This window comes from Trachymyrmex cornetzi, unplaced genomic scaffold (assembly GCF_001594075.2).
Source record: "Trachymyrmex cornetzi isolate Tcor2-1 unplaced genomic scaffold, Tcor1.1 scaffold708, whole genome shotgun sequence".
Lineage (NCBI taxonomy): Eukaryota > Metazoa > Arthropoda > Insecta > Hymenoptera > Formicidae > Trachymyrmex > Trachymyrmex cornetzi.
The window spans coordinates 36496-43585 of NW_017300035.1; positions in this window are offsets into that span (position 1 = coordinate 36496).

Here is a 7090-nt window from a genome sequence, read left to right on the forward strand (position 1 = left end):
ATGGGTAACTCCAGGCGAACCATCGACATCGACTGCAAGGCCAAATCGCTACGGACGGAAGACAATGCTTTGTGTTTAGTGGGATCAGAAAGGTGTGATCTATTATGAGCTGCTAAATCTGACGAAACCGTTAATACTGAACGCTATCGACAACAAATGATCAATTTGAATCAAGCTTTGCGTGAAACACGACCGGAATATCAAAAAAGGCAACACAAAGTAATTTTGCTTCATGATAATGCACCATCACACACAGCAAAACTGGTCAAGGAAACGATTGAGGCGTTTGGTTGGGAAATACTTTCGCATGCGGCTCACTCACCAGACTTGGCTCCATCCGATTACTACTTATTTGCATCGATCTGACACGCACTTGCTCAGCAGCGCTTCACTTCTTACGAAGAGGTACGAAAATGGCTAGATGACTGGTTTGGCTCAAAAGAGCAACAATTTTTTTGGCGTGGCATCCACAAATTTTCAAACAGGTGGGAGAAATGTATAGCTAGCGATGGGCAATACTTCGAATGAAATATTTTTTATCATTTTCATGCAACAAACGTGTATTTTCTATTAAAAAATTCCAGTTTCATATTTACATACCTGGTAGATAACGGACACGAATATATTAATCAAATTTTAAACGGTTTCTGTGTAAAGAGAGTATTCATTAACAGTTGATTCTAAGCTTCCGAAAAAGTTTTTGACTAAAGCTTGTTTGACGACAGTCTATTTAATAATTAATCGTTCTCCAGCAAAAACCCTTAATTTTTGCACTCCATATGAAATCTGAATGGGAAACAAACCGGATTTGTTTCATTTAAAAACTTTTGGTTGTAAAGCTCTAGCACATATCCCGAAATATGGACGAAATGGAACGAAAAATTTAAATCCTATATTTTCCTAGAATACTTTGAGCACTCGAAGGTGCTCGTCTCTACGATGAAAAAATACAGTTATTCGTCTCTACGATGAAAAAATACAGAAGATTTTCAGATGCAGGGATGTTATCTTTTTCTAAGGATCCACAGCTGTAGAAATATGCATAAAAGAAAAAAATATCTGTTGACAAAATAATATTTATTCCAATCTGACTCCAGTCACCTACCAGATTAAGGTGAATCAGATGCTGATTCAGTCAGGGATGAACTTGATCCTATTGATAATTCTAATCCTGAAGAGAGTACTGGGACTTCTGAAAAAGTTGATGAACCAAGTTTAGTACAAAGGGAGGGTGAAAGTGTTGAAGACGTAACGGTCGGCGACATTGAAGATGTGACACGACATCGACAGGAAGATAATGGAGATGAACTGCCTTATAGAAGTAAACATCTTCTAAAGCTAAGAAGATGGCATGATTATTTTACATTCAACGTGACTGTTGAACTAATAGGAGCTGAACTCATAAGAAAGAAGCGTTAAGCAGCGCATATTGTGAAGAGTGGAAATCTGCGATGAAAGAAGAATATAACGCTCTAATAAAACCTAGGAACTAGTCCACCTGAAGGAAGAAAAATTCTAAAAACAAAATAGGTTTCTCAAATTAAACCTGATCCAAAAGGTGGTCCACTCCGATTTCGAGCAAGATTGGTAAAGGAGTACGAGCAGATTCCTGGTGCAGATTTCTACAATTCTTTTTGTCCAATTGTAAGGTTTAACACACTCAGATGTCTCTTCGCAACTGCAAATCGTGATTACGACATAGATTACCACGGCTTTCTTTAACGGTGACCTTGAAGAGGAAATTTATATGCGGTAGCCTAAAGAATTTGTTAAGAAAGGTGACAAAGAAAAAGTATGTAAACTCAGAAAAGCATTGTACAGACTGTAGCAAGGAGCTTATGCGTGAAACAAGAAACTTGAACAAGCTTTATTGAATTTCAAACGTTCGTAAGCGGATCGTAGTTTATATATTCTTAAGAATGAAAGTATTATTTATTTATTATTTATTTATTGACTTATGTTGATGATCTACTGCTGTTTACAAATGACCGAATTCCGAAACACTCAATAATTGAAAAGCTACACAGTAAATTCAAGACAAGAGATCTAGGTCCCGTCACGAAGATACTTGGAATCAATTTACGTCGGGATGGAGGGAACAGAAATATATCTCGATCAAAAGAACTACGTTGAAAAAACTCTAAAACGTTTCAACATGGAAGACTGTAATCCAGTGAAGACTCCGTTGGACATTAATCAAAAATTATCATAGGAAATGTCATGGAGAAGCGATTCAGAAAAGGATGCCATGAAGAATATGCTTTACTGGGAAGCACTCGGATGCCTGAGGTTTGCCTACCAAACCACACGACCGGAATCCAGGAAAGTTCACTGGAACGCATTAAAACGTGTTTTATGGTATTTATTGGGGACAAAGACTTTAATTTAACTTTCTGAGATTCGAAATATATAGAACGTGTCGATTATTGCTATAACTTTAGCCAATAAAGAATATGGCTAAAAAGACTGTTGAAGGTTAAAAAGATTGTTGAAGGAAATCAAAAGTTCTAGTGTTACAAAACCGATTAAACTTTATACAGATAATAAGAGCGCGATAAAACTTGTATATTCAGATAATTGTTATGCGCAGTCAAGGCATATTGATACTAAGTACAATTTTATTAAAGAAAAGGTTACAAATAAAGAAATAGATCTTTCTTATACTTATACTAAGAAATGATCGCGGATGCGCTTACAAAACCTGTTATACATAAGAAAAATGATTTCTGTAATGACAATATAGATCAGTAAAATAATTCTTTCAATTTATTAACTCTAGATAGTTACGCGTCTCAAGTGAGGGAATGTTAGCATATGATGTTGAAGCATGCGTAGTATTATTATGGCGCTAAATATGCATATGATATTATCAATACTAGAAATTAAATGCTTATAACGGTCAAAGCTGGATCTTTAATGCTTAAATAATTCAATGTGAAAACCAATTCGGCGCGTAATTCGAATGTTGCAAATATATGCATGTACACACACATATATATATATAAAATTTACATTGAATTATTTAAGCATTAAAGATGCAGTTTTGACCGTTGTAGGCATTTAATTTCTAGTATTGATTGCGTTCTTACAAGTACGATCTAAAACAAGATTCTTATTGTTTATATGATATTATATTAAACAGTTAGTTTTAAATGGTGCTATTGATTTCCTTTTCGAGCGTTATGCTTGTTTCCCTTGTTACTTCCGTGTTCTCCTTGTAATAGTTCTAATGTGTTAAATATAATACGTTCTCCATCATATAAATAGTTAAATTTATTACTCACGAGTTGCGTGGACACACCTATATTTACAACATTCCTTGATTGCAAGATGCGTACAAATATATACAATAATTATTTTCTATTTTAATTAAATATTTTTTATCTGTTATTATAATTTATTATGATGTTTCTTTCTTCTTTAGTACAAAGTAAACGTTTAAAATGTAGTGAAATTAGAGAAAAGCAATACAAATATAAAAAAAGAAGAAGGTAGAAATGAAGAAACATGATAATAATCACAATTTAAGTAGTAAAAGAAAAATAAGTAAAACTAAAGACTCCCTTAATTAATACAATAATAAATATAATAAGACATTAAACTGGGTGTTAGGAGTCGACGCCAGATTCTGTGTTGCGCAATTATTAATTAGTATTAACAATTAAATTTGAACGTTTCAGCTCACGTTTTAAGCCATTTTCAGCAAGATAGATCTTAAAAATGATCGCTTTCGCACAGATATAACGTCGAACTGTATATCGCAAAATCGCAGTTCAGACTTTCCATTATGTAGTTGCAATGGAAATGTGAGAAACGACCATACTCAACATTCTCTAATGTTGTGCCAAAAAGTGCTTAAATGAGTTAGTGTTACAAAGCTGAGTGAAGCGGGTAGTGAATCTCAAGCTATTAATTGCAAAAATTTAAAAATTAGAAAGGATAGAAAATTAATTTTTTATGTATGATGGCAAAACTCACTCCATATCCAATCGCACGCAGATCCAAACATCAATCCAATCAAAACATATTAATTTACAAAGTTAGATTAAAATTAGTCGAAGTCAGATTAAAATTAATTAAAAATTAAGAACAAGAAAAGAGAGTCGTATTGGTTCGGAAGTTAGTCAAATAATAATCGTTTAAAACATCAAGAGCTGGATAACGAGTAAAGTTACGTGTCGGTCAATTAGAAAAATGAACATATTACAACTTATTGAAAATTTCTACGTATTTGTGATTATTATTAATATGGTTATTATTAACGCCTCTGTGTCCGTTTGCATATTAAGACCATTGGATTGACGATTTATATACAGCATCTCCGAAATTAATCGTTTGTTATAATATCTCTCAATATCCAAAATTCTCGCATTATCCAGTCGAAGTCATGATTGCAACGTACTCTATGTTCCGTGATAACTGAACGAGTGGATGTATTTCTACGTACATGATTCCGGTGTTCTGATAATCTCGTCTTAAGTTTTCTTTCCGTCTGGCCGACATAGGACGCATCGCAATCACGACATTCGATCTTATAAACCACATTTCTTTTGGAAAATTTTGAAAGAGGATTTTTGTGTACTTTGATAAATTGATTTAGCTTATTGATGTTATAATACAGTAACTTTATGAGACAGGTCATTAATAAATTTGCAGAATTTATTAGATATTCCATTGAAAAGAAATTGTGAACCGCCGTCTGTATACGTGCATGAATTCTATTTCTTTTTTATAAGTGACAGTTACGAGGAGATACTGGATTCTTCACTTAATTTTTCGTGTGAAAAGGAAATTTTATTGCTTTCTAAGCTTTAGCAGTTGAGTTTTGTCCGTTACTCGTAACTGCCTCTTATGATTCGACAAACTCCAGATCTCCACGAAAGAAAGAATTGTGGGAGTCCATTGGACGTAACACTACAGTAGTAATACTAGGAGGGTTCTGGTCCATGGGGGCCAGAGGGGAGTGCGGGGCGCGGGGGTACTTGATGGCGCGCGGGGAAGGCGTGCCTAATGTCGCGAGGCAGGAGGGGGGAAGCGCTGGAAGGTCCCAACGTTATCGGGTGTTTATATAAATACCCGAAAAAATGTGTTTGTGGTCGCCACCGCCGCCATCACCGTTGTCACCGCCGCCGCCGCAGCCGCCGCCGCTGTAGCTTTCTGTAAAACAAAAAAAAAAGCATTACATTAGCACGCAATATATAAGAAGAGAAATTCACAAATAAATTTAGGATACTTACATCACCACTCTTCTGGTTCATCCGACTCGTACGGCCGGAGATCAAATAGTTGTTCCAAATAAAGACTGGTATCGTCCCATACATCCGTGTAATAATATCTGAACAGCTGTTCCCTCTCCCTCTCAGCATGTATTGTTACCCAATTATATATGTTTATGAAGCCACGAATGTGGACTTTGCTGCGATGCGTCTACTGGAAAAAAAGAACAAATAGAATTAAAAAATAGAATTAAAAAATAGAATCAGAATGTATAATGTATAATTTATAATTTATAATCTTACCAATGGGATTTTGAGGATCCCAACCTCGTTCGCAAGCTGTAACCGTGCGATTCTCTGGTTATCAACGACGACATACTGAGGAGGGAAAAAAAAATGTTATAAATTAAAAAAATTTTTAAATAAAAAAATCTAGCAATAAATTTATTTAAGGTTTTCAACACATTGTCAATTTAATTTAACTTGTGATATTATTGCAACAGTTTAATTGCGTTAAATAAAATTCAAAAAATTTCAACGCACAGTTGAATAACTACAAAAATAGGATATAGGATAAATCACTGGGAATTATTTAGGCAAAAAAGATCTAGCTATCATAGGTCCGAATATGTTTATACATAGTAAAAATCTGACATACACAAAAAACTACTTACCCCCTCAACCGGATACTCATATTGGATATGTAACACTTCTCTCAGGTTGCTCATGATGGTTTTCGGCAGATGGTTTTCAGCTTGTTCGGCTCGAAAAAAGAGAAGCTCTTTCGAGAGATCACGCAGGCTGGCACTAATAAGTATATTTTGTCGACCGTCCGTACAAGTGGATATCGCAAGACTGATTGTACCCGCGTAAATTGCGGCGTATATGATAAAACTTTTAGAATTGAAGATGGGGTAACCTCTCCCTTTTTTCCAAGAATTGCGAACATGTCGCGACACGGTTTATCGCGGTTTTTTCTACGTATTTCCTTTGTTTGCGAGTTTGTCAATGTTTATGATTTATATTTCGATGATGACGATGATGCTTTTTCCCCAGGATATTCCCAATATCTCGTTTCTTCCTTCGATGATGACGATGATGCTTTTTCCCCAGGATATTCCCAATATCTCGTTTCTTCCTTCGATGATGACGATGATGCTTTTTCCCCAGGATATTCCCAATATCTCGTTTCTTCCTTCGATGCCGACTTTGATGTTTTTTCCACAGGGCATTCCCAATATCTCACTTCCTCCTCCTTCTTCGGCGGTGGACTTGGCGGACCTTGCGACAAGAGACGGTACCCCTTTCGCTCGACCGATTTTCGATGTAGGTAGTCTCTTATTCGATCCATGTCTTAACGCTCGTAATCGATTGAACGAAAAAAACCTTATACACTACTTATATACAATGTATATACATACGTACACGTTCGTACGTACACATTCGTACATACACGTTTATACGTACACGTTTATACGTACACGTTAATACATGTATTACAATGAAAGAGAAAAGAAATACATAATCAATACGTTAACGTTTTTTTTTATTTAAAAATTCTTGTGCAATCACCAGTTATACATTTTAGTTCATACGTACACGTTTGTACATGTATTACAATGAAAGAGAAAGAAATACATAATCAATACGTTAACGTTTTTTTTTATTTAAAAATTCTTGTGCAATCACCAGTTATACATTTTAAATACATTTTGTAACGCGCAATTCTTAACATATTGTTCGCATCGCATAGTATTAGCAACATCCAGAGTAGTCAACGATTTCATGTCTTCGCACACTGCGTCCAAGGTCTCGATGTGCATGCGTTCTCGTTCATCGTCCAGAAGCAAGTTCCATAGCCACGTTCGTTTCTC